Source organism: Cebus imitator, unplaced genomic scaffold, assembly GCF_001604975.1.
Source record: "Cebus imitator isolate Cc_AM_T3 unplaced genomic scaffold, Cebus_imitator-1.0 Scaffold14, whole genome shotgun sequence".
Classification (NCBI taxonomy): domain Eukaryota; kingdom Metazoa; phylum Chordata; class Mammalia; order Primates; family Cebidae; genus Cebus; species Cebus imitator.
Window position 1 is genome coordinate 4,887,017 of NW_016107329.1, and position 23,836 is coordinate 4,910,852.

General features: G+C 40.9%; 1 pseudogene; it reads left to right on the forward strand.

The window, feature by feature from the left end:
* Positions 1-699: 699 nt before the first annotated feature.
* Positions 700-11,433, forward strand: LOC108284415 (annotated as a pseudogene).
* Positions 11,434-23,836: the final 12,403 nt, after the last annotated feature.

Here is a 23,836-nt window from a genome sequence, read left to right on the forward strand (position 1 = left end):
TCCGTATGGGAAGGGAGGATGGGCTTTTTATTAATAAGTTACCAAAGTTTGAGAAGCCTCTTTGAAAAGGATGCAGACAACATACATTTTAAAATGATCCCAATATTTGTCCTGTAAAACACTTCATATTTAGAAACTGATCAATTTCTTATCCATAGAAGAAAAATAGTAAGGATCTCTTAAGAGTTGAGATTTTAACTTTCTTAGTCTTAACTACAGGCAGGTGGCATTGTATTATTAGAGAAGGCTGATTCTTTACCAAAATCCATCTTTTGTGTGTGTGTGATAAAGCTCAGAGTTTAAGTAAGTTAGCCAAGTTCACATAGCTTGCATGGAATTGCTTGGATTGGAAATCAGCCCTATTAGAAAGCCTGAAATCTCTGCATTTTTCTATTCTACTTCCCCAATTTGTTTATTTGCAAATGTCAATGATAGCATTCCCATGGAGGAATTTTGTCATGAGTAAGTGAGATAATAATATGTATAAAAGGCTTGGCAAAGCTTATCGGCTGGACTCTGTCCCCGAAAATCACATGTTGAAACCTCAGTACCTCAGAATATGACTATATTTGGAGACAGGGTCTTTAAAGAGGTAACTAAGGTAAAATGAAGTCACATGGGTGTGCCCTAAACCAATTTGATCGGTTTTTTTTTTTAAAAAAAAAAAAAAAAAAAGATTAATGGGCGGCCCGTGCAGCAATGACCAAGATCAAGTCTGGAGACCTTCTCGGGAAGGAGGAGGAGCTGCTGAAACAGCTGGGCGACCTGAAGGTGGAGCCGTCCCAGCTGCAAGTTGCCAAAGTGACAGGCAGCTCAGCCTCTGAGCTCTCCAAGATCCGTGTCGTCCGCAAGTCCATGGCCCGTGTCTCACCGTTATTAACTAGACTCAGAAAGAAAATCTCAGGAAATTCTGCAAGGGCAGGAAGTGCAAGCCCCTGGCCCTGAGGCCGGGAAGACACACGCCAGGCGCCACCAGCTCAGCAAACATGAGGGGAACCTGAAGACCAAGAAGCAGTAACGTTAGGAGCGGCTGTACGCACTGCAGGGAAAAGAAGAAATGAAGAGACAGACACATACACTAAAAAGATCATGAAAAGACCCAGGAGAAAGAGACCATCTAGGAGCCAGGGAGGGAGGCCTCAGAAGAAAAACACGCCCATCACTTGATCTTGGACTTCCAGCCTCCAGAACTGCGAGAAATACCTTTCAGTTGTTCATGGGACCCATCTGCGATGCTTTCTTATGGAAGCCCTACTGAACTAATATGTTCATATATTAGGTATTCAGGAAATGTGAGTCTCCTTCACATTGGGAATATGGAGGCTAGCTGTGGTGACCACCAGTGGGCTTCCTCCAGATCCAAGACATCAGCAACTTCATGTGCTGTGTGAGCGGCTTGGTGTACATGCTGCTGCCAAGTCTGTGCCTTATTTCTTATTCGTGTCTCCCTTTCCTGGCTCAGAGCCCATTGCTTTCCTTATAGTAAGATTCATTAAAAGTTGAATAAAAGATGTGGACCCTCAGCAAGCCCCTGGCACAGGGCAGGCCCTTTTGAGAAAGTGCATGAACCTTTAATACTGCTAGGCTTTGTGTGGTTCGTATATTCAAGTTGTCTTTCACAGGACGGAAGACAGCTTTGGGGGTATGAAGGATCAAATGGAGTTTCCTAAACTCCCTGCCTTATTCTCCTGGAGTAACTGGGGCAGTGGAAAATCCTATTTACTGATTAGTAATAAGAAATATTTTGTGATAGTTTTTAAAAGAATAATGGTTTAATTCTCCCTTTCTACCACTTATAGTGATAACAGTAAAATTGACAAATACCTAAGAGCATTTAATATGCAAGATGGACTGTGCTGTGGCCTGCACCTTTTGGTAAGAGATGAGCCCCAAAGCACTGTTATCCCAAGGCCTTTGTCACTGCCAGGAGCATGCTGGATTGTCACATAAATGAGTCCCTGACAATAGAGAATCTGACAGCAAGTGTTTCCTGGAAACCACTCCCAAGTAATGGAACAGCCCTCCATAACCACCCAGGTGAAAACATACAGTAATCCACTAAGTCTCACACTCACAAAATGAGAAAGAAGCACTCATGGCCTCCTCAGCTGTTACAGTCCTGCCTGACAGTGGTAGGCATGCATCCAGGCTACTGTCTGCATGGCGAAAGGTTGAAACTTTAAACAAGTCAAACCTACTTATTCAGACACTGGTGCACGCCTCAGAGGTGATCACTTTTAGAAATCCAAGCACTGGGAATTTTTTCCTGACGTTTCCTGAGCAGGAGATTGCCACGTACAAGATCACAAACTTTTGGTGTTTTTTTAACATATGAGTTCAACCAGACATTACCAGATATTACTGTTTACTGAGTCTGAAGGCTTAGGAGAAGAAATCAAACTGATATTTTTTTCTAAGCACATATTCTGTTCAAACATAATGAAACTTAAATGGTTTATTTAAGAAGATGGTAATACTTTTATTAAAATGTAGATCAAATGATCAAAAACATTTAAAAAGCCTGGAAGTGTTAGTAGCATATAGAAAGTACTCAGGAAACATAGGTGTTACTTTCCATGTCCTGCTAATGGTGATAATATCAAATAGATCCACAACTTTAGACATTTTCCTCTCTTTAATGGTTTTTAAAAAGACAACGCAGGTTGGGCGCAGGGGCTCATGTCTGTGATTCCAGGACCTTGAGAGGCCAAGGCAGGAGGATCACTTGAGGTCAGGAGTTTGAGACCAGCATGGCCAACATGGTGAAACCCCGTCTCCACTAAAAATAAAAAATTAGCTGGGCATGGTGGTGGGCACCTGTAGTCCTGGCTCCTTGGGAAGCTGAGGCAGGAAAATTGCTTGAACCCAGGAAGCAGAGGTTGCAGTGAGCCGAGATCCTGCCACTGCACTGCAGCCTGGGTGATGGAGTATAACTCCATCTCGAAAAAAAAAAAAGATGACACTAAGGAAGCAATGGAAGCTGTAAATACAAGCTCCTAGGTGAAAATTCTGGTGCATGGGGCATATAATTTTACCAATTCAATATAATGACTAAACAGCTTTGCAGCCATAAGACTGCCTCATCTATCTAGACAGATTCTGATGAACCAGCAAGAGGTATAAGAAAGCAATTATGAATCCAAAATTGATAAGAAACAGTCAAATAAGTTGTAGAAAGTTGTCAATGATATTTCATAGCTCTAGGAAAATTAATGTGTTGAATATAAAATACAAAATTATTGGCTAACAGTATGGAACTTGGCTTGTAAATAAGGAATTGAAAGTGAACAGAGAATCATAAACTGGGGAGAAAAGTAAACATTCTATTTAATCTCAGACTTGGCTGTCAGGTGTTTTCTTTAAAGTTAAATTATTTACAGTTGCCTATTGTATTTAACTTCAATATTCACATTCATCCTTATAACTTCAGAATATTTTTCATTTTCACAAGGTCTCTATTAAAAGTAGTAGAACAATGTTCACTGGAACATTGAACAAAAACACACATGCCTTTTTGTGGCCAGCAGAGGATTCCAATCCATCCACACGCATTTGGGAATATTAGCCATAGGCAGTGAGTCTTGCCCGATGCCCTGAAGAATAACAAAGTGACATGTTCCAGAAGGACTGCGTGCCTGGCAGCCCCGTGAAAATGCACACAACTTTTCAAAGCCTTTGAAGAGTGGCCAGATTCCCTGGGACATTGCTGCTACCTACGTTAGGCACTTCCTAAATCTTTTTTTTCAGGAGAAATATAGAATTCTGTAATAACAAACTACTATAACACAGGATGGAAAAATGACTGTCTTCTCTCTAGATCTCTATTTCTTGAGGAAGCAGGACAAGATCCGGTTGTCTGTAAATTACCATTTTGGTTCAGACATTCCTCCCATCTTTGGAAGATAACTTGTCCTATAAGTGGTTCTCAATAAATAACTAATGTTAAACATGAGTGAATACGTTATACTTACCAAACTCTCTGCAGCTTATAAAATTTTCTTTGAACTCTACCAGTTAAACATGAATCCAAATTTAACTTGATGAATTTTGTTTCAGAATATATTTCTCATAAAACAAACTTTTGAAAATATGTAATTATGTGTTTTTGCTTTCAGTCCTTGGGTAAATTAAAGCTACTTGGTCTAAGCATTGTTCCAGTATCTTCAAAGTAACTGTGCATAGGTCAATTGTCTTGATATATATCACCTAAACCATATTTTGTTTTCCTAGATTTCATTTACTATTTTTTAAAGTTGATTTAATGTTTTTCAAGGTCTCCTAAGTTGGCCTCATTTCCAGATGAACACCCTGCAAAGTTCAGAAATTCATCCTTCTCTGCCTTTTCAGGCTGGAGAACAAGTTGGCATTGAATAGTTTGGCAGGAGAGATGGAGAAGCAGCCTGCACAGGACGAGAACTAGAATTATGGAGCAGCTGTATTGGGCAGTAGGTTTCCATTAAATGGATGTCTTGAGCTTGCCATCTTTCACTGTAATTGCTGTATCCAGGAAGTTGACTGTCTCTAGAGATTAATCTATTTTAAGTTTAATGGATCTGTAGAAGCTATTGAAAGACTGGTACAACTCTTTCTCCTTGACTTTTCCAGCCCAAATTAAGACATTGCTATCAGTAACATTGCATCTGCCATGCATGCCAATGTTTCAGCCCCACTCCACCCCCAGGAGAAAACTTCCTTCCATAGACTTCATGTATGGGAAAGCTTTCATACTAAGCTACTTGAGTTTATTAGTAACAACATACTTGTTTTCCTATGTGATATATATACATATGTGTGTACATATGTGTATGCCTGTATGTATATATGTGTGCATGTATGTGTATTTTAGTATCTTAGTATGAAAGCATTCCAATACATAAAGTCCATGGAAGGAGGTTTCCTCCTGCGGGTGGAGTGGAGCTGAAACATTGGCATGCATGCAGGTGCAGCATTACTGATAGCGATGTCTTCACTTCGACTGGAAAAGTCAAGGAGAAAGAGTTGTACCAGTCTTCCAATAGCTTCTACAGATCCATTACACTTAATGGTTTAGGTGACAGACATATACCAAGACAACTGACCTGTGCACAGTTACTTTGAAGACACTGGAGCAATGCTTAGACCAAGTAGCTCTAATTTACACCTAATTCACTGTCTCTTTCTCTCTCCCTTTCTCTCTCTCTCTCTCTCTCTCTCTCTCTCTCTCTCTCTTTCTATGTATATATATATATACACATATGCACATATAGATACAGATACTCATATATACACACATATACAAACACAAGATATATACATTTCTATATTCGTATATATAGAGAAAATGAGTCTCTTCTAATCAGTGTGAAATAACCTGTGTTATCAAAATGAATTGATACAATACCAAGAAAAAGCAAAGAAAATGCACATGCATTTATTCAATCTATATATGCATTGGCCTTACTGCAGGCAAGGTTTCATAAACTTTATTTGAAAGAATGTTGGCATTCAAAGATGTAACCTTTGTGGATTAATAAAAAGCCAACATAAATGTTCACAGAACACAGTCCTCAGTGACCTTTCTGAAACACAGATGTAAATCATGGACCTCGGGGTGGGAAAAGGTCACCTGGCTGGTGAGGAACCCAGCCTACCCCCCCAGCTTCCACATCAACAGCTTCGTGTGCTCAGCTTGCTCTGGTTTACCTAGAAACACTAGCGAGAAAATTCGAAAACTGTTCCTTCTCAGAAAAAAAAAAAAAAAAAAAAAAAAAAATTCAAAAAATGTTCCTTCTCAGAAAAAAAAAAAAAAAGGCATCAAAAGTGATGATGAAAGAAGACTAAGAAAGCGATGATGTTTAATATATGTGAACTCAATAAATGTGTAAGTACTTTTCTGTAGACCACTGCACAGGCACTGGGAATACAGTGATGAACCAATTAGTCACGGTCTTAGTCTTCATGGAACTTATAAACTATGTAGGAGAGAAACACAGCAAACAAACACACACAAAAATCCCCACCTAAATATATAATTTAGAATTGCTACGAGCACAGGGAGTCAAAGCAGGTGCTGTGAGTGAGTGTCACAGGGGGCCTGACCTACAGGAGCCATCAAGGATGACCTGTCGGAAGAAGCCACATTTACCCTGTGTCCTACAGGCAGAACAGAATGGATGCTAATGAAGCGGAGAGTAAGGAATCGAGTCTTCTAGATGGAAGAAGCAGATACAGAAATCCACAATACGGAAATCCTATGTTGGAGTCCTAACCCCTGGTACTTATGAGGGAGATCTTGTTTGAAACAGGGTTTTTATAGAGCTAATCAAGTTAAAACGAGATGATTAGGGTGGGTCCTAATTCCACATGACTGGTTTTCCTAAAGAAGGAGAAATTTGGAGACAGACATGCATACAGGGAAGTGACCATGTGAACATGAGGACCATCCACAGGTCGAGGAGAGGGGTCTGGAACTGACGCTTCCCGCCTAGCCCTGCCCACGCCTTGGTCTCAGACTCCTAGCCTCTAGACCGTCGGCATCACCCATTTCTGTTGCGGAAGCCACCTAGTTTTTAGTACTGAACTTTGAGGTGAGAGCTCTAGGAAACACACACACGAGGCATCAAAAACTGAAGCCACAGAGGAGGGCTATGGGCTGATTTGAGGATTTTAGGTTTCCTGTCAGAAGTGCAATGGATGTGGCATGGTCCAGCTTCACAAGGTCTGCCTTGCTACTATTTGGAGAACAGATTAAAGAGGAGGAGAAGTGAATGTCTGGAGACCAGCCTGGAGGCAAGGACAGAAGGCCAGTTAAGGGGTAACAGTGACCTGGACACAGTGGCTCATGCCTGTGATCTCCCAGCACTTTGGGAGGCCAAGGCAGGAGGATTGCTTGAGGCCAGGAGTTCAGGACCAGCCTGGGCAATATAGAAAGACCCATGGTCTACCAAAATAAATAAATAAATAAGAGGTGACAGTGCTGGAATTAGGGTGGTGGCAGTCAGACGGGGAGGAGTGGCCTGAATCAGAGTAATTTTGGAGATAAAAGCAGTAGGTCTCAGTGCTGGGCCACAAACATGCTGATTGCTGTGGAAATGGTGGCTTCAAGAAGGACTCACAGGCCTCTAGTTTCCACAGTGGGGTGAATGATAACTCCTTCTGAAATGAAGAATCGAGGAAGAGGAGGGCATTTGGGATGCACGGTCAAATCAGTTTTGAAAACACTAAGTTTGAGATGCCTGTACAAGATCTAAATGTAACTTTTAAATATACAGTTAAACATCTAGACTTGGAAGTCTGAAAAGAAATCAGATCTGAAAATGTGACGAAATAGGTCCTGTTAGTATATAAATGGTATTTTGAACTGTGGGGAAAGGTGAGATGATCTGGGGAGAGAAGGTAGGATGGGAAGAGAAGGGCCTGAGGAGCCCTGTTAAAGGAAGCTTGGTTCGGGGTTCCTAGTCCTGGCTTCGCTGACCTCTGAAGCCGGATGATCTTTGCTGTGGGGGCAGCCTTGTGCATAGCATGATGCTCAGCAGCATCCCAGACTCTGCTCCCCAGATGTTAGCAGCCTCCTCTTAATCATGGCAACCACAGATGTCTCCAGGCTTTGCCAGATGTCCCCTGGGGCTCCAAATCACCCCTAGTTGAGAACAACTGGGATAGAACAAACAAGCAGAGAAAAAGTGTAAAGAGTTAGTAGAAAGGGAAGACAAAAGCAAAAGGGTGCGATGTGGCAGAAGCCAGGAGAAAAGACAATCTCGGGGAAACCCAAATCACAGGCGGCTGCAGAAAGGTCAAGGACGACGCCTGCTGAGAAGGACCTCGTAGTTTCAGCATCATGATCGTAACTTTAGCAACGGTAATTTGGGTGGCTCAGTGGGAGCAAGGCTAAATTGAAGCAGATTACAATTCTATTTTTATTTATCCAGTTGGTAATATACGTACACGTAGTCAGATTTCAATGACATTTGTGTGGTTAATTTGTTTAATGTAAAATATAGCAGATGCTATTGGTTGCCTACTCAACAATTTCTACTTTTTAATAGAATTTCAATTTTTTCATACAATGTGTTGCCTACTCATGGGAAAGTGCTTTGCGAAGTCAATGGTGCAATCCCATTCTCCTTGGCAGTGACTCGTTTAGAAATAGGCATGTGATGCTGGTGTAGTTAATGATGACATCAGAAGAAATGTAAAGGCATCTGGGAAACGTTTCCTGTGGAAAACAGGAAACCAGGAAGAGACACCCACCTTTCATCTGGATGTGGCCTCCTAAAATTCCTAGAGGATGTGGGCACTTCTAACACAACTTTTCTCTAACACACTATGGGAGAAGAATTAACTTGAGGACAAGACAAACAGTGAATGTAGCAAAAGGAAAAAGGGAGAAAATGGGTGTTTGGATGAAGAGGGAAGACTGATTCCATCAGCCTGGAAGCCATTCATCTTCAGACATCTTAATACATTAAGCCTAATTTCCTGCCACCTCCCATCTGTTTTCAGTTGTTTTAATCTGCTTGTTTGTTTATCTGTTAGCATTTATCATCAGCCCAGCATCTTTTTCTCAGAGATCCTCATTCTATTGTCAACTACTTCTGGAACAACACCATGCTATTCCCCTGACTGCTGTTCTCTTACTAACTGGAATGGAATTCAGAGTTCCCCCATTTTACAGTTTTCCAAAATAAGGCAAGTGGACCACTGCCACCTCTTGACCGCTGATCGGTTCTCTGCCCTGGCTGGTTTCTTTTGAAGTCCACACCATTCCATTAGCACCTCCCTGCCTGCAGTGCTGTCTCCACTGGCGTCTGCTCCTCACCCATGTGCCTTGAGGGTCTGCACACTTGGCCCATCACTGTCCTTTTTACCGTGTCCTGGGAGCCATTTATATCGATGATCCTTGCAAACCGCTAGCTTCACACTTCAACAACCTCCAGCAACCTTCAGCTATTCCCTCCTCTGGCACCAACACTCACAGCCACACCTTGGACCTCATCGTTACCTGAAGCTACTCCATCTCCACCATCTTAAGCTCAGAAATTCTTCCCTCTGTTAGAGCCTCCTGCTCTCACTCCTGTTAACTCTCAGCGGGACCTTTGATTCTCAGCCCCTCTCTCTTCTCCCAAGAGTCCCTTTCTGGATGTAAAACACAAATAGAAGCCCCTGAGAAACTGAAAACTACAGTCAATTACAAGGTATGATGACCACTTCCTTGCGACATTTTTATAACAACCCAGCCTGAGACCACATCTGTTCAACCATTTCAATTAAATTTTTCCCAGCACTCAGAATTCACACATCCTCTAAACCTGCCTTGTCAGAAACTAAGCCATGAGTTGTCCCCACTTTTGATTATGGGCTGCAGTAACTACCAGAAGAAAATTAGCCTGGGCGCCGTGGCTCATGCCTGTAGTCCCAGCACTTTGGGAGGCTGAAGTGGGCAGATCATCTGAGGTCAGGAGTTCGAGACCAGCCTGGCCAACATGGTGAAACCCCGTCTCTGCTGAAAATACAAAAATTAGCCAGGCATGGTGGCGGGCATTTGTAATCTCAGCTACTTGAGAAGATGAGGCAGGAGAATCACTTGAACCCTGGGGGCAGAGGTTGCAGTGAGCCAAGATGGTGCCACTGCACTCTAGCCTAGGCAACAGAGTGAGTTGAGACTTCATCCCTGCGGCCAAAATATATATATATATATATATATATATATATATATATATATATACATACATATATGGCTCTAAATGTTTCTTTCTTTTCCCAGAGAGTTATTTTGCTCTGTCCATAGAGAACCAGCCTTGGAGGTACCTGATGTTTCTTTCCCCTAGAGGCCCCCCTCTTCCCTCTTCCTTCACCTTGCCATGCATTCAGTTTCTGGGGCCGGGCCATGATGTGAGCATCACTCTGCAAGGCAGTGGTGGGCACTGTGGTTCACAGACCCTACAGGTTCTCCAAGAGAGTAGCTTTGGGGTTTTTGGATTCTTCAGATTAGATATCCCATCACTACCCCCACCCTTCAGAAACAAAACACAAAACGCTTTACCTTTTAATAGTAATTGATGATAACAACACAACTTTGATACATTACAATGGAGTTGCATCATTCAAACATTTAACTAACTTTTTTTTCTTTTGAGACTGATCTCTCTTTGTGACCCAGGCTGCTCAAGTACAGTGGCACAATCGTGGCTTACTCCAGCCTCCACCTCCAGGGCTCAAGCAATTCTCCTGCCTCCGCCTCCTGAGTAGCTGTGACTACAGGCATCCACTACCACACCTGGCTAACGTTTATATTTTAGTAGAGACAGGATCTCGCCATGTTGGCCAAGCTGATCTGGATCTCCTAGCAACAAGTGATCCACTTGTCTCAGCCTCCCCAAGTGCTGGGATGACAGGGGTGAGCCACCGCACTCGGCCTAATTAACATAAATTTGATATACCAACTTCAATGAAAGAATAACTAATTCAGTTTGATACAAAATGCTACAACTTTATGCTGACCACCTACTCACTGAGTCTGACGGGGTGGGCCTGGCATGTGCTGTTTCCTCATCCACTCTCAGCTCCTGTGGCCTCACACGTGGTCTCAGTCACAGTGAGTGTGATGCTGTTGTTTGCATATATACATATGTATTTTTTATTGCACATGGCTCTCAACACCAGTTGGTGACATCATTTCTTGTTCCATCCTAAGACCTCTGCCCCCTTCCAGCCCTAGGACTATCACACTCACTGAAAGAAAGTCTGTGTCAGCTGAGCACAGTGGCTCATGCCTGTAATCTTAACACTTTGGGAGGCCAAGGCGGACAGATCGCCTGAGGTCAGGAGTTCAAGACCAGCCTGGTCAACATGGTGAAATCATGTCTCTTCTAAAAATACAAAAAATCAGCTGGGCATGGTGGCATATGCCTATAATCGTAGCTACCCAGGAGCTGAGGCAGGAGAATCACTGGAACCCAGGAGACAGAGGCTGCAGTGAGCTAAGAATATGCCACTGCACTCCAGCCTGAGTGACAGAGCAAGACTCTCTCAGAAAAAGAAAACCACAAAAACAAACAAACAAAAAAACCATGGTTCACCCACATGGCACCACTACAGAGACTCTTCAGGAATAACTTTGACCAGATGCAATTTTTTCCTTTCGTGCATTTTAAACTCATCTCTTCTTGGTTTACATCTCCACTTTATGACACTGAAAGACCCCTCACCCACCAGGAAAAAGGATGGGAAAACGCAGAAGCAGGTATCACGCAGATCACCCTGAACATGAACGTTTTACATCAACTAGACTTTGGGGCCACCCAGCAGTGTGCCTTCTCATGGAGCGTCCGCCAGCTTTCCATGTTCCTCGGAATCTTTCCCGACCTTCACTGCCATTTCAAGCCCTGGATGCTTCTGTGGGCCCGTCCACTACCACCCAGAAATTTCATCTCTTTTGAAAATAAGCAAACATAGGTCATCAAGCCCCTTGAGCTCCTTTTAATACACCTCCAAGAATATGCATAATTCTGTTAGTTTGTTTCCTGCAGAGTGTCTATTTTTCCAAGCCCAACAGCCTTTCCTGTACTTACAACATTTTTAATGTAGTAAAATATATAAAGCATAAAATTTACCATTTTGGCTATGTTTAGGCATGTAATTCAGAGGCATAAAGTACCTTCATAATTCTGTGCCACCACCCACTTCCAGAAAATTTTATAATCCCAAACAGAACACTGTACCCTGTGAAAAATTAACTCCCCAGTTCCTGTGTTTTTGAGGGCATAAAATACTATACATATTGACTTCCTCTCTATGTAATGTATTTCTTTGGTCTATAAATATTTTTATCTCTCATTCTAAAATTGGCCTTCTTTATTCTGCTTTGCCATTAAAATTCTACCCTATTTTTCTTGACCTCTTGTCAAGCAGAATTCTGTAATATTCAGTGCCTTCATCACCTGCTCATCAGACCACTGCCATCTGCCCTGCTACCTCCTCTTCTCCTTCCTGAAACTGGACATGACTTGACAGCCAAGACCACGACATTCATACCTGTATCCTCAGTGCTGGGTGCACCATCTAATAGTATTTGCTAGATTAATGACTGGAAGGAAAGAATCCCCATAGCTGTAAGAACACTAGCTGAGCCCCGCACTAAGCCACTTCCGTGAGTGTGTTTCATGGCAGGCAGCTGCTGTCATTCGTTCTATTTTGTAGATGAAGAAACTGAGGCTTAGGCCACTCAACTAGACCATGGTAAAGCAGGGGTTCGACCTTCTAGGACTCTGACTCCAGAAACTGTGTTCTCAACCTTTTTACCATTCTGCACCTATGTAGTCACTGATAAATTAACCTTCTTCTGATGGTAATCTAACCTCCAAAACTTTTGCAGGAAAAATGCTTAGATTCCTACGCAACCTAGCACTTCATTAACATCATCTATTGAGTGAAAAATGTAAGTCGTATTTGGTGTGTCTGTATACAATGAGTTCAATTTTCTAAATTAGAAGTAGAAAAGTTATAGGTTAATGAATACAAATAAGTGGGTGGGGGGGCAGAAGAAGGAAAGCTATTATTTTCTTTCACATTAAAAAAAAAGTCTTTATACATTATGGTAGGCCATCTTTGCCAATTATTCTGTTTTCCTTGTAACAGAAGTGGACCCCATGCTCACTGACATCCAAGCCTGATCATTTGACTTGACTTATCCTTCAGCGTGGATCCACATGAAGACAGGCAGAGCAGACCCAGGTAATGCCGCATCTACCTGCAACTGACATCCAGTGAGAGCCAGACTAAGTCTTTATGCTAAGTCCTTGAGATTCTGAGGCATAACTTGTGATTCCAAGCAGAACTTAGTGAAAGTTGAGTAATATACAAGTCGTTATGGGTCAAATTGTGTTCCCCCAAAAGATGGTGCTGTCCAAACCCCAGGAGCTGTGAATGGGACTTTATTTGGGAATAGTGTCTGGTCTTTGCAGACAATCAAGCTGAGATGAAGTCATCAGGATGAACCCTAACCCAATATGACTGTCCTTATACAAAGAGGAAATCCAGACACACAGCAGAACGCATGGAGGGAAGATGGTGTGAAGAGGCACAGTGGAAGGACAAACACCATCTCTAAGCCAAGGGATGCCTGAGGTCACCAGAAGCAAGGAGAGAAGCCAGGAACAGATCCCACGCCAGTGCCTTCCAAGGGAATATGTCCCTGCTGACACCCTGATTTCTGGTCTCCAAAACTGTGATGTGATACATTTCTGCTATTTTAAGTCACTCAGTGCACAGTACTTTGTTATGGCAGCCTTAGCAAACTAATGCAAACTCTTTCATCTCCAATTACATAAGGTCTTGAGTAACTGGATGTTGTTATTTAGAATTTAAATGTAAAGAATTTTCCAAAGTTAACCCTTGGAAGAACTACCAATTGTCATAAAAAGAGCTAAATAGAAAATTCCTAGGACATCAAACTTGTTAAACTATGAGTTTTAACTTGTTTGAGAAAGATGTAATAAAATGAAGATTTGAAACCACAGGGAGAAGTCACAATATCAAGAAGATATAGATTTTAATTCCATATGTTCATTAGACTAATTTTCATTTCTGTGATTTTTTTTTTACAATAGCAAATGATGCACTGTGAATTATATCTTTTTCTCTAACATTCACTGAAAATATTTAGGATTTATGCATTTTCTGTATAATAAAATGGAACTGTAATACTGATCTCTTTCTCCTCTCCCACAGGATAAAAACTCATTTTCTGTAGTTCACGTGCTATATGTGAAAAACATACAGTCCTTATAAAATGCTTTAGAACCTAGGTGAGCACCATTGAGAATTGGCTGAGCTTCTTCAGCATCAGTTTTAAAAGGTCTATAAATTTATTGCTGTTATATCTTGGTCTTCTCAAAGCTGGGCTTGTAAATGAGACAGTGCATGTGATTTGAAGAACACCTCAGTGTTCAGTACAAGCTGTTCTTTACCTTACACAAGGCAGACACTCAGGGGCTAATTGTATAATACGTAAAGCATTGCATATTTGAACTAGTAAAGTCAAGGAGGCTGAAAGATTGATCCTTTTTTATTAGCCAGAGCAGATTTTAGTGTATCAGATTAGCTCAGCACTGCAAAAGATATTGGTAAGTTGTTCCCCAGGTGGAAAGGTGGAAAAGGTATTAAAATTCTTCAGTATCTCCCCAGAGCCTCAAGAAAAAAAGCAAATTCGGAGCAAGACACATCTAAGCCCTCTGAGAGCTGGCCTCTGATTTCCTCTCCAGACTCATCTGTCTGACTTGCTACAGCGAATTGTTGAAAGAGGAAATTTTCTAGTCGCCTTTTTCTGGATAACCCTACCTTTCCTGATTTACCATGCAGCCTAATTTTAATTAGGGTAATTAATTCTGTCTGCAATAACTGAAAGACACTGCCATCTTCAACGGCTTCATGCAGAGTATGAGTTCTTGTTTAGAAAGAGCCCAGGAGGGCGGGGGTAGTAGCTCACACCTGTAATTCCAGCACTTTGGGAGGCCAAGGCAGACAGGTGAATTACCTGAGGTCAGGAGCTCGAGACCAGCCTGTGTCAATAGGTGCCAACATGTGCCAATATGGTGAAACACCATCTTTACTAAAAACACAAAAATTAGCCCGGTGTGGTGGCACATGTCTATAATTCCAGCTACTCGGGAGGCTGAAGCAGGGGAATTGCTTGAGCCTGGGAGATAGAGGCTGCAGGGAGCTGAGATCGTGCCACTGCACTCCTGCCTGGCTGACAGAGCAAAACTCTGTCTAAAAAAAAAAAAAAAAGCCCGGGGCGGGTCTGCCTGCTGCCCTCCATTTTGCATTCACATCAGTTTGGACACAGGTCTTCCAGGCATCCACGATAAAGGAAGAAAAGGAACAAGAGGCGCCAGGTGCTACAGCCCAACCCTCCTGAGGTCCCCAGGCAAGAGCCAGTCACCAGGCTGCACCTCACTGCGAGGTTGGCACAAAGTAAAGGGGAGCACATGGCTCTTTGAGGGGCATTCCTCCCTGCCTGACACCCCAACCCCAGGCTGCATGGCATCGGCCAAAGCTTGTAACATGCAGCATTGCTACTGTCTTTCCTCCTCATTAGGTGATCAGTGCCTCAAAGTTACTTCTGCACCTTATTTGTTTGTATCCAGAGCTTCCAGCAGATTCCCTGTCATATTTTAGGTGCTCAATAGCTGTTACAACATAGAACAAATGGATGGATGGATGGATGGATGGATGGATGGTTGGATGGAGGAATGGAGGGGTACATAAGGGAAGGAAGGGAGGCATGTATACATGTATGGATAGATGAATGAATGGATATATGGATAGAGGGAGGGAGGGATGGAGGGGTAAAAGAAGGAAGGAAGGGATATATAGATGGATGGATGGATAGATATATGAAAAGATGGAGGGAGGAAGGGAGAAATGAATAGGGGAAAGAAGGAAGTCATGGAAGGGTGGTTGGATGGATGGATGAAGGGATGGATGGGTCATTGAGGCTGTGGTATTGTGAGGCTGTTCAGCACCTATAGAGAACACTTCTTAGACCCATTACCTTCTTGAAAACTCTTGCTGTGATTGGAAACCTTCTAACATTGAGAATCCTGGGTCCCCAATGTAGAGCTCAGGAAATTGAGTTTTCTCCAATCTCCTGTGCAACCAGAATACATGCATGTGATCTAAGTTTCACTAATCAAATAGACATGCACAAGACTTCAATGCAAAGAAGCAAGCAACACCAGGCAACAGGCGCTGCATCCCATTTTTGCAGGGGATGGAGTTAACACAATCAACTTTGTGTCATCGGTGTAAGTTGCAGTGATTTCATAGGAGGTGCAATGGAACTCCTGGTGTAGAGGAAAGATGTGGGGACAGCAGTGCTGAGCAGCCCAGCGGAGGTCCTGTCTTCATCAGGCAAACACTGAGGGGTGATGTGGGCATTATCTCACAAAGGTTAGCCTTGGATCAGGTTTTACAACCCTCCCAATATTCCTGATCCACCCAACATTTCTTTAATTAAATATCTTTCTACTTACAAAAAAAGAGTCATTTTTCATTGTATGCAATTAAGAACCAACTGAGATCCAAGAAAATAGCATGCGGCCACAGGACATTGGAACTGAAAGAGAGAGAAAGTATGTGTGTGCACATGTGTCTGCTTGTGTGTGTGTGTGTGTGTGTGTGTGTGTGTGTGTATTAGGAGAATCAGTGGGGAGGGGAGCAGATGTAGAGGGAAGCAGTAAAGTCATAAAGTTGATAAGAGTGCCATATGGGCATCAGAGGTAAATTTTGCCAACTTCATTCTCACTGTAAGTCTTTATTTCGTTCCTGTGAGGTGTCACTGTTATACCACATTGCAAGACTTCAGAGATAGTGTTCCGTTTTAAAATTTAACCATTTAAGTCATGCCTTGTGTCTTCAATCTACCATTAGACAATATTTATTAAATTTATGAAATTGTGCTTCAAATAAAAACTGTTGTAAACTGCTTCAAGTAGTATGTATGTTCTTTGGTTTTTCTACAAAGTGTAAATTTGAAGGCAAGGTTAGATTGCTGAAATTTCTGAGCTCACAGAAAAGCTGATTGCCTCATACCAATTAACAGACTTTTTGAAGAGTCTAAAGTAGCTGCAATATCAACAGTCTTAAAAATAGAATTGCAAGGATATTCTGAGGTAGACAGTGCCTCTGTGTATACTAACAACATTATGTGTGTCCTAATAAAAATCGACTCAAGAAGAGGAAACTATTATAATTGTGGAAGGGACAGTTGAATAAAAGAGAATTTGGAGTTTTGCCCAAAAAAAAAATTGGACTGAATACATTTGTTTGTTTATTTTTATAAAATATTCATTTCCACTAAAAGTTTGTGAACTATCAAAAGTTTGTTTCCTAAGGGATGGTACAAATTCACTTACCAGTTTTTAATTTTATTTTATTTTAAAAACCTGTATTTCAAGCAGCTCTCCAGAGATTTCTACTCTCAATTTAAAAAAATGTCTTCTCTGAATTAAAATAACTTTGATGTTTGAAATGCCTTGATTTAAGATCTTTCAACCTGGCTCCTTCACAATATGAAAGTGGCATACCTATGAGATCATTGACTTTTGCTTGCAATTATCCTAGCAGTTTAAAGAAGTGTAATTGATGCTAACATAACTGCTTCTTAATGTTTTCAAGGTACTGAAAAGACTAGCTGGAAGTGAAGAGTTGACCCTTTCTGAAAATCTGAATAACCAGAGGTTCCCTAGTCATCAGTCACAGCAACAGCTAGCTCTTCTTTTAAAACAGGGCCATTTTTCAAGCTGTTGTTGGCATTGCTATAGATCCTGGAGGCATGACTGAAAACAAGATCATAATTGAGCCTTAGGAGGTCTGCTTATCTCTCACAGCAATGAGCTGGCAGAGGATGGGGACCCAGGCTGTGTGAGTGCAGGGGAACAATGCCCCTGCTTGGAGGCCTAACTGATTGTAAACTGTGTTGGTAAAAAGGTGTGAAAAATGGGTCTCCATGTTTTGTTTGCTGCCTTAGGATTCGTGTGGGGGTGGAGGCTGGAAGGTTATACCGAGTAGGCAGAAAAGACATAATTAAAACTATTCATTTCATGAAAAAAAAAATCTGCTCTGGTTTCCCAGCAGGCCTTGATCTCTTTGTTACGCTGTTTATTTGGAAAGTCCTCTTGAAATGTCATTCAGGAAGTGCCACTCCAGCAGCCTCGCAGAGAAAGAAAAAGGATAGTTAGGGAAGAAAAGCGAAAAGATAAAAACATCCATTTTTAAAAGAGAAATGTTGAATTAGAAGCATCTTAACTTGTGCTTGCTCAATCCTACGAACTTTTACCTAGATTACAATCAAATTATCTCCTGTAAGTAAAGACAGATTTTAAAGAGTTGTTCATCTTTTCTTTACAAAAAAGTGCTTGATCTTTCTCCTTCTTCACTAGCATGTTAAAAACAAGATTTCACCATATGGAAAGCTGATTCGTGCCTAAAAGAAAAAAAGGGGGACAATCATAAAATAATAATGCCCATAATTAAAATAAGTGCCAACATACATTTGGTAAATATGTCCGCATAATGAATAAATAGTTGGTGCACTCTATGATTTGGTTCTCAACTAGTTGATGTGGACCTTCAATTTGATTTTCTTATTTCTTTTTATGCCTCTCAATAACCTCCTTCTGCCCCTCAAGATCTCCCGTTGACATCAAAGGGAGTGTAGGGTACATGAGAGGGGACTCCAGCAGGAGCTCGGAGGAGAAAGAGAGTGAGCGCTGCAAAGAGCACATTTGTTGGAGCTAATTTTTAAAGAATGCACACACAGGATGGGTCTATGTTTAACGTAAATATATAATTATCAAGACGAAACACTGCGATGCTTCAATCCTGCATCCATGAACGCTAGATCTAGAAAAGGTAGGCATTTCAGAGTGTCAGCAGTAGTATTAGCATATAGTCATTTAAATAGTGGATTATTTTATTCTCTGAAGCCCAATGAATGAGGAGCAAAAGCAATTTTGATAATTCAAAATAATTCGTCTGTTCTTTAGGTTATTAATTAGAATATAGTTAATCTGCTTATCTTCATTGAAACTTGTTGAGTAGAGATGGGGAGAGCTGGGGCAGGGGTGAATAAGGAAGAGATAATCGTTTTATAATGAATATGAGATTTATTTTCTGAAGTTTATCTGTGTTCTTCACTCTTGCTGCAAAATGGATTCAAACTCAAAAGTTGGATAAATAACAGCATAACTCACTTGCAACATTTTCAATTATAACTATAGACATTCCAGAAAATCAAATATCTTGCCTAGAGTTTCTGTATTCCATAAAAAGTATAAAACATTTCTTTTTCTCAAAGAATATAATATTCTGCCATATAATCAATGTATTTAATAACTGAGTAAATTAGAATCATTTCCATTCCTAACATCAATAATGTTATTTATCTGACCTTAATAAATGTGGCATTGCATAAAATTTTGTTGATTGTTATAACCAAAAAAGATAGATAAGAAAAATCACTTTATCCTTTAAAAAAATAAATATAGGGAGAATTTGAATACAGCCTGATAAAACTTTTGTTAAAAATTTTGTAATTAGGAAGAGCTAGATTCCTATATTTTTAATATTTTTAATATATTTTTTAATTTTTTTATAATTAATTCACTTTTTAATGTGACAATTAAAGTTTCAAATGTTTGTAAAAATAACTCTACTTGAATTTACATATATGATTGAAACATAGTTCTATATTCCAACTTTGTCTTATTATAAGAAATAACTATTTAACATGATTTGACCACTTTGAGAGATAATGTTTTCAAATAACATTATCTTGAGATAATGTGAAATCTTGAGAACCATCTAATCTCTGTATTGAAAGACAGTAATATTTCACATGTTTCTTACATAGGTGCCAAATTTTCACTCTACTGGTATTAAAAAGTTTAAGCAACTGAAACATGTTCTGTACTACAGTGTACAAGGCGCTGGAGTAATTTTAAATGATTTAGTGAGGAAAAAAAGAGTCAGAAGTGTTAAGAAAAGAATAGCATCTGTGTGCCTCAGAGATCGTCTTAATTTATAACCTGAAGGGTTTTATTATAACTTAATCCTGTTGCATAGTCTCCACATTAAAATTACAACTGGTCTTCAGGATATCAAAGACTAGAATTTCGAGGAAAATTATTCTTTAGAAAGGAAATATCCTATACTTACCTAAAAATAAATTTTGCAGAAAGACACCAAGACAGTGTTCCATTGTAGGCTGTGAATGGTTTCAAAAGGATGGTGTTCTGAATATTAACATCATCTCACATCTCCCCAAGATGCATGCAATTACCCCGGAGAGAAGTGCTGGAATTGTAAGGTCTCAAGGGCTTACTTAGATAATGACATAAAATGAATTGCAACGATTACCCGTGTGCTTTTCCAGGAGACATATTATTTAAAACCTATCTAGGGACTTCAAGAATGAAAGACAGAGGAATGTCCACTTTATGAAATTGCTATTAAAGTGTGACATAGAGTTGAAGACAAGGTTAATTATTGGATTTTAACCGAAGTATCATTCTCGTTTAATATCAGTGCTCTGTTCTTAAATATTGAAGCAAGTCACATTTTTCAGGGACAATTGCCTTTGAATGAAGAATGACAGAGCTCTGGTCTTTGCTGACCCTTGCAACTCCTGCAGCGTAATCCATGGCAACTCGGTTACCACGGCAACCAAGGAACATGCACAAGACCAGGATAAAACCGTGAAATCTGATGTCATACTTTCATAAGACATAATTGCAAATGATATTCTAAAGTAGATTTGTTAAACGTGTGATCTAAATTATAAATTAGTTGGGAGTGATTATGAAACCTTCGTTGGGACTGAGAATCAAGGATCTGTGTTCATGCACTCAGCAATTTCATTGAACACCTACTATGTGTGGCACACAGAGATGAATAAGACATGGTTCCTGAAGGTCTTTTCTTTCCCTCAGCCTCACCCTCTTCAACTAGAAGTTCCACGTTAGTTCCCTGCTTTTTAGAAGCTTTTCCCCCCACCAAATGAAGTCAGTATTTTGAAATGTTTCCATTGGTTTGATCAATATGAAATCCATAACCAGATCTCATTGGGAGTAGAAATTATACAAATATTTGCCAAATTTCCAAGTTCCTTTCTGTAATAGAGGCTTGCTCTCAGTTTTACTTTCCCGTCTTGGAAAATTGACCAGTATTTTTGGCTCTGGGTCCCACAGCGGAAAAGAAGGTTTCTAATTCATTCTGTTGGTGTTTGGGCTCCTAAAGTATTTCCAGTCTTTCATCCAAGTATCTTAGATATTTCTTCTTTGTCACACATTTCAATGAAGAAGTGAGAAAGAAAACTCTTATTGGCCTTCGTCTATCAGAGTTTACAATAACACTGTAAATGTCAGTTGTATATGTTATGCTTAGGACAAAACACGGTACCTAGAATTGAGTTTTGTGTTTGGGCTCCATTAAGGATTCCTTGGTAGACCTGAGATGAACATGGCAATTGTCACAGTGATGTGAACCCTGCCACTGGCTCTGATCCAATTTGTCTCTAGGTCAAAACCCATAACCAACCTGAAAACAAATGTTATAATCATTCTTTAAATTTGCAAACTCTACAAAGGGAAATATCAAGCCTCTTGGGAAACAGGAGAGAGCAAAACGGCTGCACACAAACCACCATTTCTCTATCCTCATTCACAAATTAAATGTAGGTTTTTCTAACCACTGCATTTTCCAGCTACCCCTGAACCCCAAGTTGTGTGATTAAGACACGGTTCCCGGTTTAGGCAGTCTCTGGTAGGTATCTACCAACCAAACTGGTCTGCTCCAGCCTGTTTCTAAGTCAGGTAGCTGCAAGCTGCTCTTTTTGTTTCAGATCTGTTTATACTGCAAGGGCAAACCCCATGTCACACATTAAAAGAATATAAAGAAAAGCACATTTGCACTTCATAAGAGGTTGGATGCAGAAAACAATTCTGCCATGTGAGAGCCGCAGTCATTCCTTTATTCACTGAAAAAACATTTATGCAGCACCTGTTGGCCAAGTGCTTTCAATGGCTTGAGGAAATACAGTCCTTGAACAAAGTCAGGGTTAGTGGAGAGAATCAAATATCAGACATGCTAAATGAGCAAGTTATCAGACCTCTAATTAAGAGATGCACAGCCTGCCATGGGAAGGAGACGCAGATCTGAGGGGAAGCTCACATAAGGCTTCCTACAGGGAAGACCTGAGTTTCCCTACAGAGAAGGTGTATGGTAGCTCCATACAGACGGAATGGTGCATACACCGGTGCAAAAGGTGGCACAGCATTGAAGGAGGTGCAAGAAATCCAGTGTGATTGGCATTCTGCTTACCTATACTGCAGAAAGGCAGAGTGACCATATGAAGGGCTGTATTTATGAGTTTGCTCTTCATTTCCCTCAAAAAAAAAGGGGGGGGGAACATTTTATAGGATTATTTTATTCTATCTCCATGGAGTGCTGGCCCTGCCAGCAACAATGAACCCCAGGACAGCTTCAGCTACGGCTTTATATTAGTCATCTTTTGTTGCGTAACACATTACTCAAAAACTTAACACCCTACACAGCACAGTTTTTATTTCACAATTCGTGTGGGCCAGCTGGTTGCCGCTGGCCTAGCTGAAGGGACACTAGAGAGAGACGGAAGAATATGCTTTCTTGGTCATTCATGCATTTGACCTCCCCCAGGATGAGTAATTCAAGGGAGAACAAGATGCATGCCCTCAGGATGAAAGACACCCAATGCAGAAGCCACATATTTTGGTAACTCAATCTCTGAAGCGACCTAGCATCACTTTGCCATCTTCTCTTTGTTGGAAGTAGGTCACTTGGTCCAGCTCCTAGTCAAAGGAAGTGTATTACCCAGGCTGTAAATACCCAGAGGCAAAGATCTCTGCCCGGCACAGGAGTAGTCTGCAGTTCGTGCATGTGGCTGGCAACAGGATACCACTCCACAAGAGCAGAGAGGGCGGTGGTAACATCATTTAATTAGGTTAATCATTTCAGGTACATTTATCTTGCATTTACTAAAATATAGGTACAGTGTTTAATTTTTTTTTTTCTGGCTTGCTTTGTGGGTTGAGCTACAGAGATACAGTATTTAATTCCTCTAACAACCCTATGAGATAAGAAGTATTGTCTTCATTTTACAGTTGAGAAAACTGGAATCAATTTGCTCAAGGAACAATAGCCAGCACATTTTAAGGTGATGGTTGGAACTGGGATTCAGACCTGACTCCACTATGATGTCTCTCTCTAAACCCTGCTGATGTAACCAGTGTGCACACAACCTCCCATATCCCCATCTGCTTCTGCTAACCTATTGTCAGCTAGAGTCCTCTCAGACCTTTGGAACAAGGTATAACTTAATGATGCCCAAAACAGGGAAACATAATATTTCAAAGAACAATGTCAAACAAGACCTTATGACAGTGATTCCATGCCCTCAAGACTAGAGCTCATAACACTAATTGTCTTATTATTACTAAGTAGTAGAGAAAATTGCCCATGCACAAACTGAATCACAGGCTTGCAGTTCTGGACCTGCAGTACCTGATCTCACCCTTGTTCAAGGCACCATCCTGTTGACCTTTGATGTTTTAAGTGGCATTGTGAAGCTGACTAAATACGCAATTCTACACAAAACCAGTCTTGCTTTAAGGCCAATGCTCTGAAAGAAGAACACACAATACACAGAATTTTTGTTCAAAATTCAACACAAAAATAAATATTTGACATCACAGCAAGTACACATCAAAATATGTAGAGTTCCCAGAAAGTGGTCATTGGTGATGAGCTGTAAAAGAAAATGTAGTTTTACAAAATGGTTGAGAAGCTATGGAAGCACGTAGTAAAGAAACAGGAGACAGAGCTCCACTTGACAGCATGGGTCAAAGACTAAAGGTGTTCAAGTGTGTTCTGCAATAGTAGCTCCTGTTTTTATTCATTTTGAAGAACTCAAAGGACTTTGTGAAATTATTTCATGACTAAGAGGTAGAAGGAGATGGTTTTGTTTTGTTTTGTTTTGTTTTTGAGGCAGAGTCTTGCTCAGTTGCCCAGGCTGGAGTGCAGTGGCGTGATCTTGGCTCACTGCAACCTTCACCTCCCGGGTTCAAGCAACTCTCCTGTCAGCCTCCCAAGTAGCTGGGATTACAGATGCATACTACCAAGGCTAATTTTTGTACTTTTAGTAAAGACCAGGTTTTACCATGTTGGCCAGGTTGGTCTCAAACTCCTGACTTCAACTGATCCACCCTCCTCTGCCTCCCAGAGTGCTGGGATTACAGGCATGAGCCACCGTGTCCAGCCA